The 12,571-nt window shown below is 46.5% G+C and overlaps 1 protein-coding gene across 2 annotated transcripts in view; it reads right to left on the bottom strand.

Moving 5' to 3' along the window:
* Nucleotides 1-10,370, bottom strand: part of PGCKA1 (PDCD10 and GCKIII kinases associated 1) — an 82,593-nt gene extending 72,223 nt beyond the window's left edge. For both annotated transcript variants that reach the window (XM_082838654.1, XM_082838652.1), the window contains exon 1: nt 10,336-10,370. The gene's annotated coding sequence lies outside the window, so the exon portion shown is untranslated. The remainder of the gene's footprint in view (nt 1-10,335) is intronic.
* Nucleotides 10,371-12,571: the final 2,201 nt, after the last annotated feature.

The following is a 12,571-nucleotide window of genomic DNA, read 5'->3' as shown; positions in this document are numbered from 1 at the left end:
AACATCCACCAAAAAAATCCTACATCAGTAAGAAGGATCAGATTGGCTGAGGTCAGATTATAGCACGTAGCTTACGAGACCCCACACGATATACCTTCTGCCACCTCTCCTGGTACTCGTCATGCTCAGGACACCTCCCAGAACACGGCCACCCCGAGACCTGTGAGTGCGTGCTGTGCCTTCGCACCCGACGACCCCCTTTGCTCAGTCAGATCGCTCTCAGCCTTTGCAGCTGGGCGGGACGGCCCTTCCTGCCTCTCAGTCCAGGTCACACTCCCATCCCACCCACCACAGTGCCGGGGTGTCCCTCCCTGCGGTCCCTATGGGAATGGAGGGTGATACGTTCGCATACTGACTGCACTGAGCCCTACGGGGACTGTGTCCAGGCCTGTACGAATCACCTTTGTGTCCCCACCGCCTGGCGCAGCCTCTGTGGACATTTGTTCAAGAGACAGCATTTAGATTTTAGTCTCCACAGCATCAGTATTAAAAAAAAAAAAAAGCTTTTTATGGCACTAGGTTCACTAAGTGGGGTGGGCCTTCCATGATGAAAACGCTTTACAATATTTTTTAAAAAATCCAACCACAATCCAATCCAACTCACAAAGTGAAGGATGAAGAATATTATAACATACAAAGGTGAAGCAATGGCCCTTTCTTTTATTTTTTTGCGGTACGCGGGCCCCTCACTGTTGTGGCCTCTCCCGTTGAGGACGGAGCACAGGCTCCGGACGCGCAGGCTCAGCGGCCATGGCTCACGGGCCCAGCTGCTCCGCGGCACGTGGGATCTTCCCGGACCGGGGCACGAACCCGTGTCCCCTGCATCGGCAGGTGGACTCTCAACCACTGCGCCACCAGGGAAGCCCGACCCTTTCTTTTAAATACTATACACGCCAACTTCGTTCTGTTGAAAACCCTTCATGGACAGGAGGACCAGACGAGAGCCCCCTTCCTCATCACTCACTTCTGCATATTTCATAGTTTCCTTTCATCTTAACACTTAAGAGCAGCATTATTTTACTATGCAAATAAGTTCTGCTTTCTCAAAGAACTCCATTTTTACTTTGTTTCCACACGTCAAGTCCTTGGCATCCTCCCTACTTCCCACTAACACAAACATGGAATACATTTCAGCCCAACCTTCTTTACATGTCTGAGGTCCGGGGAGGATTTATAACTACCCTTGGACAGATATTTAAGGAGACCATTTCATAGTAAGGAAAGTTATATATCTAGTTAGAAATTCCAGGGACATCCCATGTGTTTAATTTTGAAGTTTCCTGTTGTATTTCGTGTGGCTTTTATCCAAGGTAAAGATGAGGTGAGCTGGGAGGAGAAATGCGCTGACTGCACACCTCCCCTACCCCGACCCTTCCTTGCATCCTGTACCCCACAGTGCTGCTCTGGTCCAAACCTCTCATTTTACGTTCGAGAAAACTGAAGGCTACGGAGGCTGAGAATCAGATTTATTAAGCATTTACTAAGTGCAGACGCATGCAGCTTTACAGATAAGAAGCTGAAACCCAGGGAGGTTTCGGGAAATATCTGACGTCCCGTAACAAATGGCAGAGTCAGGACTCAAAGCTGTTGGGAGTCTAGCCCTCATTCCCATCTCTTCTGGGAGAGCCAGGCCTGACTCCAAAGAGGTCACGTTTTTTCTTCCTGAAGACTCACTCGAGAAGCACCGTTGACCGGCTGGTTTAGTGATGGAAGAAAGTACACCACCACCCTTGGTTTCTTTTAAGGGCTCCCACAGACTAAACAGATGGTAAGCACCTGCAAACAGAGTGAGTAAAGACATGTAATGGGACCAAACATGCATAGGACACAGTCATCTGTGACTGAGAGGATGATTCTGACGAGTTCTGTGTCTCACCCAGTCACACCTGCCAGTGGAGCCCTGCAAGGTGCTGGGGTGGCAAATTCTGGAGATTTCGTTTGTTTGCTTGTTTTGCTTTTTCTTTGTCTAGTTAACTCGTACAGAACTATCGCCAGTCCAGGGTTGTAATTTCAGTAATTTTGTTTTCTCTAAAGCTACTTTAGCTTTTTGTTTTTATTTTTGATTACATACAGGTCACACTCCTTTTGCCCCATTAAACCTTTGACTGTAGGCAGGGTGTTACAAAAACAATCCTCTAGCTCTCTCCACGCTAGTGGGCCGTGACTCTTCCACACACTCCTTTGTTTTGGGGATCCCTCCCCAGAGTCACAATTTCGCCTGTGCTTCAGCATCAGGAAACATTTGTCTTTTAGCTTTGAAAAGAGAAAGCATTGCATCAGTAATAGAGACTGAACTCATTTTGTGGAGGAGGGATCAGGCCTCCATCTGCGGTCTTCTGGAGCTGGACCTCCGCCTGGGTTGCAGTGTCTCTCTGAAGCTCGTATCATATCCACTCCTAGAACACTTGGCTTCCTTCATCAAAACCAACTCCCGGTGAGGATCATAAAACTGTCCCATCAAGTTTAAAAGAGAATGCAGAGAAACTGTACTTTGTAAACTAAATCTCGACTGTATAGTCAATTAACTCCGTTTTACAATTCTCTTTAGAAATGACGGTAGCAGTAAATGCATTTTGTTCCATTCTACATAGCTAGCAAACCAGGACTCAAACCCAGGTCATCTTGACTTTGAGCTCTCCCAACTTCCCCACACTGCCCATTAGAGGCTGGCAAACACAACAATAGGGAAAGGAATTGCTTTGAAGTAGTTTAGTCAAAGAGTAGAGGACTGGGGGTTAGAAACAAGGCTTCCAGCCCTAGTTTTGCCTCTGACTTGTGGGGTATCTTTGAACAAGCCCCCTTCTCTCTCCAGACCTCTGTTTTTTAATTTATAAAATGAGGTGTTTGGCTCAGTGAAGCCCCCTTCCAAGTCGGGATTCTATAATCTACAGATTATTTTAAAAGCTCCAGGTTAGTTGCTTAAGAAACAGGCTTAAAAATTTATTTAGAAAAATATTAAAATCTTTTTATCACTCAAAAAAATAAAAGGAAAAGGCAGCAAAAGAATTCGTATCTTTTGAACTCTAAAGTGTGGTTTGTTGCTATGAGAATCAACACAGGGATTCAATGAAATAAGAAAATCAGGCGGGGGAGGAAATCAGTTTTTATGAGGCATTTTCAAGTTTCCATGAAACAGTTACTTCAAAGTCACAATATAAACTTTCAAGCATCTTCCTGAGCTTGACACAGTGTATATGGGGGAAAAAATAAACCCAAACTTAATAAGAACCTGCTATATAAAAACTAAATAAAATTTTAAAAAAACAAAACTTAAAACTGATCAGACTGACTAATTGCCTCCAAAGACCAAATATAAAACCTGCAGAAATGCTTCAGCGGATAGAAGACTGGGCTTGGAGTTAGTAGACTTCGGTTCAAACCTTGGCTGGGTGACATTGCTAAATCTCACTATCTTTAACTGTGAAAGGGCCAAAATAATTCTACCTATATAAATGTCACAGGACAGTTTGGGAAGGTTGAATAAACTGAAGAATTATATGAAGAACTGTTTCATTATAATTAATTGCCTGCCAAAAAATTCTCTCACTCTGTGTGTGTGTGTGTGTGTGTATGTGTATATATATATATATATATATATATGTATGTATTTATATGAAATTTACATGGCACGCTGATTTGGAACTTTAACATGTGAACTGCCTCTTAGTAAAAGGCGAAAAACTGCCACAATTCAAAGGAATGGGGAAAGCTGCCTGAAAACAAACAAAACCCCCAAACCACCATTACCACCAAAAAGTATCTTCTTTTTCCGTAGAAAAGAATGCAAAGATAATGCCGCAACCTGAAGTTTGGGAAGCACAATTCAGAACTTGGCAGTCTAGAACCATCTTCACTTCCTCTCTTTCTTTCCTTAGAATCCAATTTGGCAACAAGCCCTGTGGAATGTGCTTTGAAACGTCTCCCAGACTGGACCTTTCTTCTCTATTTCCGCCATCCCTGCCTCAGTCTGAGCCCTCCCCTCGGCATGCCTCACAACCGGGTTCACTGCCTCCAGGCTCTCCAGGCCATCCTCAGTGCTGCCTGATCAGCCTTCCTAAAAGCAGACTTCCTCAGGATCCACAGCGATTCCATCAGTCTCACCCTATTTCCTTCTACTCCAAAAACATGCCCCCTCCTCTAGTCCAGGAATTCCTTTACCTGCCCAGACTCCAGCCTCAGGTCCTTTGCTCGTGCTGTTCTCTCTGCCTACAATGCCCTTCCACCAGCCCATCTTATTACAAATCATTTCCCGCATGGTCCCTTTAATGCAGTGCTCCTCAGACTTCACTGTGCTTATGAATCATCTGAGGATCTTGTTACAATGCAGATTCCGATTCAGTAGATCCGAAGTGGGGGCAAGACTGCAATTCTAACCAGCTCCCAGGTGACCACCATGCTGCTGGCCCATGGACCCCGCTTGGAGTAGCAAAACCTATTGGCTCAGTGGGAAAAAAATGGGGAGGGGGTAATTTTTTGGAGACATACAGACATGGGTTGGAATGCAATCTTTATCAGGCAAATATCTTCATCTGTGTAGTGGGGCTATTACCCATTTTATGTAAGTGATAGGAGGATCTTTTGACTATAAATAGATGCTATCCTTTTCAAATCTGTCTTTCCCTTGGCTCCCCTAAACTCATCACCTTGTCCCCTACTATGCTTCTCTGATAATCCAGTTTCTCTTTACTCTGAATCTTAACTGGCTTGATTTCTTTTAGCACATAAATCAAGAAAAAGGATTCTTAAAGTTAATTTTGTTCATATGAAACTCTGAGCTTATGATACTTTAATAATACCATCCTCCCCTGCAGCATCACACAGAGAGGCACAGAGGCAGAGCTGCATCATGGTTACAGACACGGGCTTTGGATCTGATCATTTTTTTTTAATATAGTTTTATAAATTATTTATTTATTTTTGTCTGTGATGGGTCTTTGCTGCTGGGGGCAGGCTTTCTCTAGTTGTGGCGAGTGGGAGCTACTCTTCGATGCGGTGTGCGGGCTTCTCATTGCCATGGCTTCTCTTGTTGCGGAGCACTGGCTCTGGCCGTGCGGGCTTCAGTAGTTGTGGCACGTGGGCTCAGTAGTTGTGGCTCGCGGGCTCTAGAGCACAGGCTCGAGCTTAGTTGTGGTGCGTGGGCTTAGCTGTTCCGCGGCATGTGGGATCCTCCCGGACCAGGGCTCTAACCCGTGTCCCCTGCATTGGCAGGGGGGTTCTTAACCACTGCACCACCAGGGAAGTCCTGGATCAGATCTGAGTTCCAATGCTGGTTCCACTGCTCACCAGCTATTCCCCTGCCTCATGTGAACTAACACGCCTGAGTTTCAATTACTTCACCTGTAAAATTCTGCCTTCATCTCTTGCGTTGTTATGAGAATTAGTTAAGTTCTATAAAGTGCTCGGCCAATGCAGCAGATTGCAAAAACGGCCACAATTCTCCACCCCTCCCTGAATCCATACCATTCTCTAAAGGCTCTGCACTTCCACCCATCAAAAGGTAGAGTCTGTTTCTTCATAAGTAGATTGGAGGAGAAGCAACTTGTGTCCATTGCAGTCTAGGCCTCAAGGAGCCTTGCTCCCATGCTCCTGTTCACAACCATGCTGAGCCAACATGTGCCCAGGCCCAGGGCAGCCTGCCCAGTGATGGGAAGCATGAGGCCCAGCTGCTCCCCAGAGGACTCAGCCAACAGTCAGCCAACATCCAGAGGCAGAGTCACCTTGGTGACCAGAGACACATAAGGGAGCCTGGACAAGACCAGTAGATTCACCAGGTCCAGACTGCTGATGCACAAAGTCATAAACTAAATAAATGGTGGTTGTTTTAAGCCATTATGTTATGGAGTGGTTTGTTATACAGCAATAGATAACTGACACTGTGTATATGTAAGTAATTTCTCCATAAATAGTGGCTATTACAATATTCTGAGAAAAAGGTACAACGGCAACAGATAATGAATTTTCCATACCATTAAAATTTCTACTTTTTGGTCAGTAGTAGGAAGATGGCTGAACTGGAAATTGGGATTCATAGATTCTGGTCCCAGTAGCTTTTCCAGTTGGCAGCCATATGACCTTGGAAACATCATTTAACCTCTTTGAGTCTCCGTTTCCTTATCTGTAAATTAAGGTGGTCAGACTAAATGACTTTTAAGGTTTTTTCTAGCTCTAAAAAGGACTGAGGATCCATTTTTCCAAAAGGCAATACTTATTTCCTTGTTAACAGATAGTTCTGAACCCAACTTTTCTTTTCTCATAGATTTAGGATGTAATCACAGACACCCCTCCCTGTATTGCCTTCACTGCTCAGCAGTTGGTTGTGACTACGTATCACACGTATTCTAACAGCCATGCTCTGAATTTAGAAGGTGGACCTCCTTGCTGCGGACCAGGAACCCAGATAGCCAAGCTCATTAGGAATCAAAAGATGAATAATGCCATGTAAGTTCTAGCCAGAATCGAAGTTATGTGGCTCTTAATTCTTTGCATGTGCAGGTAGACTGCTTTTATTCATTTCTAAGTTGCAATAAATATTCTGCAGGACTGAGGTTGCACAGTGTGATCACTAAACAAGGAGGACACTGTTTTACAGCCATAAAGTACAAATCAAATCTGCATTTATTGCACATTAATGACCCAAGATATATAGTTATCAAATGGGGGGAGAAAGATTTAACACCAAAATTTAAAAAGTTTCAAAATTCTCATGCAGTGATTGACCCTGGAACTAATAAACAAGTAAGTTGCAAATACATTCAAATACATTTGTATTAAAAAGCTATACACGTGGCAGTGACTAGAGTGGCTTTTCTTCTCTCACGGGCATTTGGTGCCTCTCACACACCACTAGTACATGCTCTAACAGTGCCCTCTGCAAATACGATACAGTCTTCCCTGTGACATACAGCAGGCCATACTGTGGCCAACTTAGAAAAAAAAAAAAAGATTGTTCCACTGCCCACTTCCATTACTGTTACACAATCAAAAGTCAGGGTGTTTTTATTCCTGGGAGGAATTAAGCTAAATCAGAGAATGTGTGTACAATCTGAGGGCAACAGTTTATCTTAACTTTGCCTTCAGATATATATAGTTAAGTCTGCATAAAGAAGCACCAAGTTGTTGAAAGTGTGAATAAAAAAACAGCCTCATTCTTTTTTTTTTTTGTTTTTTGCGGTACGCGGGCCTCTCACTGTTGTGGCCTCTCCCGTTGCGGTGCACAGGCTCCGGACGCGCAGGTTCAGCGGCCATGGCTCACGGGCCCACCCGCTCCGCGGCACGTGGGATCTTCCCGGACCAGGGCACGAACCTGCGTCCCCTGCATCGGCAGGCGGACTCTCAACCACTGTGCCACCAGGGAATCCCCAGCCTCATTCTTTATCAAAAACTTTTTTCTGTGATAGAAACAAATTACGTGGGGCCCGAGAGTAGCTACAGTCAGTAGGGACAGCCTTGTAATGAAACGTCGCTTCTGGTTATCTACCTGGAACACACATATTTTGAAATGACAGGTCAACTTTTCAGAGAGTTGAGTCACCTAATATTTTCTTTGAGTTAGTATCTTAAATACCTTTGCCTAAGTATCTTTTGAATCAATTCACTTCTCTCTCCCCTCTAGTGGGGATTTTCTTAGCAGCTGCCTTGCTTGTATCTTCCCCATTTCATTCTGCTCACTGCAGCCAGAGTGAACTTTCTAAAACGCAGATCTGCTCTGCTTAAAATCCTCCAATGTCTTCTCTGAGGACTGTAAGACCCCCAAAGGCAAGGACTGTGTCCCTAGCACCTCATCAAATGTCTACAAACCCTGGCCAGGTCAGGGTTCCACTTAATTTTAGAAAGCCAATTGTACACGGAATAGAACAGAGTTCACTGCTTGCGGTAAAATCGGAGACATGATATTCCTCTTGCCTTATGTTAATACTATTGATATTTACTGCAGCTCAGGAGAGTCTTTTCTAAGATGCTTGATGACACTGAGTCAGTATTTTGAGTTTTTTTAAGTCTCTGCTTGAGGATACATATTCACCTGATGGGTGTGTTATAAGCATGCTTTAGGATAGGGTCATTTTGGTGATCTATGGTCCTTTTGAAGATTCCAATCTCTGTGGGACCATGATATTCTCAGGTGAAAAGGGTGAGAGTAGATAAAACACTTCATTTTCATTTCCTTTTCTTACATAGCATTCAGGTGATAACTAGACTAAGGAAGGCTATAATGGGGTGACCTGGCTGACCTGCAGATGGGTGAGGGCTCAGGTCTATCCTCTCCCCTAGGATGAGCCTATCAACTCCTCTTTTCTAGATATCTAGTAAGTCTATCTGCAACCAATAATCAATCGAATGCCCCAAAAAAAGAAAGAAAGAAAAAAAAAGGGCAGGAGCTAGGTACTATTTTACCAAGAGCCTAAAAGATCCCAAGGTTCTGGGTGTTTGAAAAAATTGTGGAACTAGGGGAATTTGAAACAGTCCAGGTAGAGGAAACCCAGCTACCAAGAGGCTGGTATTCAATTATTCGGAAACTGGAGTCCATTCCTGGAAGCACAGTAAATGGGCTCTCACGGCACCAAGGGTAGGGCTGTTCCCAGAGCAAGGAGGGCATTACCTGCTCTGCCCTTGGGCTGACACTGGATTCTGGCCAGGGCTTAGCCTGGTTATGTTGCCAGGCTCAGACAGGGACTAGGTGGAAAGTCAGGGGGGATTGCTCCATTCTAGGCTAAGGAACATGTTTAGTTGACATGCAAGTCATTGTTTTGTTTTAAATTCCAGATATGCAAATGCTCTTAGAACATAGCTAAGACTGGCCACCTTGATCTTCAGATGTCATTACATATCTAAATCTTGAGAACCTCTGATAACCAGGCCCGGGGAACAGATGCCATGAGATAGGAGCTTATCACATGCTTACTGAATCAAAGAACAGGATCAGAAGGGACACAGAGAGCAAAGAAGAGAAAGAAGCCGAACCTTGCCTTCCTGTATCAGTGTCTGCTCCATTTGGCCTGTGTGATCAAGGCAGCTTCCTATAACTGACTCTTCACACATTAGAGAAATACAAATAACCCCAGAACTCTACTTTACCTTCAGAGCTTGGTTATTGTTTCCGTGATCTGCCTCATGACTGTTCGGATGTTCTACAGACCTGGGTGCTTAGCCTTAGAAGACTTTAACATGTCTCCTTCTTAAAATAGTGTTAACTGGAGGATTCAGTGTGAGAATAAGTGGCAAATATAGAACCTATTGTCTTTAAAAGCAGCAACCACTTTCCCCATCTTTCTCATTCAACTCTCAAGTGTTTCCAAAATAGCGTGTTTACAACCACCTACAAGCCATGGTGAGAACTGCCATCAGTAATTCTCTCTCTCGCAGTGACAGGAAGAAAATAAACACCCTATTCTTTAATGCTTTGAACCACCTCATGGAACACTGACTTCCTCTAAATTCACTGGGCAAACATCTATACTGCAATGGAAAACAACATGTACTAAATTACTAAAGGGAGTTTTTGTTTTGTTTCTAAGGTGAATTACAGTGCTTGAGGAAAAACAAAACAAAACATTGATTTTTGTCTTTATCACTGGAAAATTTGTTCAGTGGTGGTTTGTGAAAATCTCACCTCATCTGGACTGCCAAGGTCACTGAGACCCAAGTAATCGACCTGGGAGATACTTGCCTAATTATCAAATATTCAGCCAACAGTGTCTGACCATTTAACCGGCTGCACCTGGGACCCTCCTTCAACACGTGCTGCTTCCTAGTACTGGCGCCTCCCCTCAATCCCTACTCATCGCCAGCGCCCCAAAGGGGGCAAATCCTGGGACCCAAGGACATTTCAAAGAGACAGCGCCGGTCACCTTCCATTTCCGTTTTACTTAAAAACATTCACATGCTTAAAAATGGGGGAAGGAGGGGGTACTTAGAAATAAGGGGGAAATCTTTTGCAGTTTTCCCAGTTCAAGTTCTCAGGCACTATTGAAAGTTCATTAATAAGATATTTAAAAACAAGAGTGTTTCACACATCAAGTAGATGCCAAGCTTTGCAAACTGTCTTGGTCTTTAGTTTGGGGGAGTTTGTAAAAGTCCCCCCCACCTCACCCCATTCTGGATTTCGCCTCTTTCAGAGCCTCTGTTGAATGGCCTGACTTTCCCGAAGCAAGCAAACTAAGAACTGCCTCACCTCCCCATACCCCACTTTTTTTTCTTTTCCCACGGCAAAGGAAATAAATAAAAATGCCCCGTGAGAGAAGTGGGGGAAACCATGCCGCGAAACCCGAGTTCCGCGGAAGTCAAGCGCCTGTGCTGCCCGCGGCGGGGCCCGGCGCGCGGGGCTGGAGACGTCCCTACCTGGGGCCGGGCGGCGGCGGCGGCGGCGGGGTCGCGGCGCCCATGGCTTCGCCGGCCTCGGGCGGCCGCGCCGGGAAACTCCAGCGGCTCAGCGCCGCGGGGATCCGCCGCGCCCGCAACGGCCGCCCCGGCGCACTCATTGGGCCGGCGCGTCACGTGGCCCGGCCGGCGGGCGAGCCTCCCGGGTCCGCGTAACCCTTTACCTGAGCTGCCCGCGCCGCGCCTGGGCCTCCGGAGCGCCACCGCCGATGCCCCCGAGCCCGGGCTGGCCTGCGGGGCGCACCCAAACAGAAAACCCCGGAGCTCGGCTTCTGATCACCGACACCCAGGCTGCATGCCAGCCTCTGCCCGCGCAGGGAAACTTTTTGGTGCCTATTTGGGCGTCGTGCTGCAGGGAGAAGGGAGCTTCCTAAGATTTGGGACGTAAGTGGGGGGAGATACATAAATGCACTCCCTGGCAAATCTGTCTCCCGTTCCCCCCCGTGAACTTGTGGTTTTGTTCCCGTACCCCACCCCACCCCCGTGCTGGCATTAGCCGCCTACACCTGGTGTGTGCACTGTCGCCTGCCTTTATGGGATAGAATATCTGGGAAAGAGCGCAGACGCTACTAGAATGAGAATTCCCGGGGAAGTTGCACAGCCTCGCCTGCACCCTTAAGACCGCGGTGGGAGTTCAACGAAGTCATGCTCCCCCGCCCCTCACCTTCCCTCTCTGTTCCTGGGGTGTTGGAACCTCGGCTGCCACACCCCGTCTACCCTCCTGAACTCCACGCCCGTGCTTGTGGCAATCCATGCACTTAAGGTGGGTTGCTTTACTCTAAAATAGTACTCAAGGGTTGGAGATTGTTTTCACCTGTGCTCCAAAGTGCGTCAGTGTTGGGCTTGGCAGGAAAATGTGTTAAGCTACGGCGCCACCTGGCTTGCCCTCTTCTCCCTTTCCCCTTCATTCATTCAGGGAGAGTCAGGATAAAACAGGATGCTGGAGAAGCAACAGGGCAGAATACTGTTTAAAGATGGACACACTGCCCTTAGTTCTTAATGTGTCCACTCTAGTGATTCCAGCGCCATTTACGCGACAACATTTGTCACGCTTTATGGGGGAAAACTCGTTTTTTGAATCCTTCCGCTTGTGTAGTAGCTGCATGCTTTAAAACGATAGATTTACAGGGGACGTTGTGTGCTGTTTTACATCACTGTCTTATAAAACTCTTTGTCACAGTAAGGGACCCTCTTGTCCAACTTCTAGCCCATGCTTTAGAAATGTCCACTGGTAAGTTTATCAGTTGGTTATTTTGACCAGTTGGTATTTATCTTGGGTTTTAAAGTGTGTTTCCCAGACTGGTAGAATCAGCATCATCTGGGAGAATTTAGTAAAAATGCAGATTCTTGGATTCCACCCCAGACATATGGATTCAAAGATAGTGGAATCAGGGAGGGTGAAGTTTTTTTGTTTGTTTGTTTGTTTGTTTTTCGGTACGCGGGCCTCTCACTGCTGTGGCCTCTCCCGTTGCGGAGCACGGGCTCCGGACGCGCAGGCCCAGCGGCCATGGCTCAAGGGCCCAGCCGCTCCGAGGCATGTGGGATCTTCCCGGACCGGGGCACGAACCCGTGCCCCCTGCATCGGCTGGCGGACTCCCAGCCATTGTGCCACCAGGGAAGCCCCAGTAATCTGTGTTTGAACAAAATGATGCACCACCACCCTGAATCTGCTCATGCAGCTGGCTAAGTTACCCTCACCTACTAAAGGCTGGGATTCTATAAAGCCACAGGTGGTGGTGTTACTGGTAACCTCAAATTACCAGTTTTACATAATTTGTCATGTTGATACACTGAAACTGAACCCTTTGATGTGTCTGTACAAAGTGTAATCTGTATTTCATGCAGCTCACATGGAATGCCAAATGGAGCTCAGAGGGGACCCTCAGAAAAAATAAGGAAGGGCTTCCCTGGTGGCGCAGTGGTTGAGAGTCCGCCTGCCGATGCAGGGGAAGCGGCTTCGTGCCCCGGGCCGGGAAGATCCCACATGCCGCGGAGTGGCTGGGCCCGTGAGCCATGGCTGCTGAGCCTGCGCGTCCGGAGCCCGTGCTCCGCAACGGGAGGGGCCACAGCAGTGAGAGGCCCTGCGTCATGTGTGTGGGAATGAAACACCACGATTCACTTAGGTTTTTAGGTGTGTTTATGTTTTCATTGGCATATAAATTGTTTTCCGCTGATGAGTTATGGAAGCTAAGAAAGC

The sequence above is a fragment of the Leucopleurus acutus genome, assembly GCF_964270905.1.
Source record: "Leucopleurus acutus genome assembly, chromosome: 4".
Lineage (NCBI taxonomy): Eukaryota > Metazoa > Chordata > Mammalia > Artiodactyla > Delphinidae > Leucopleurus > Leucopleurus acutus.
The sequence above is the reverse complement of the archived record's forward strand: the minus strand, read 5'-3'. Positions and strand labels throughout refer to the sequence as shown.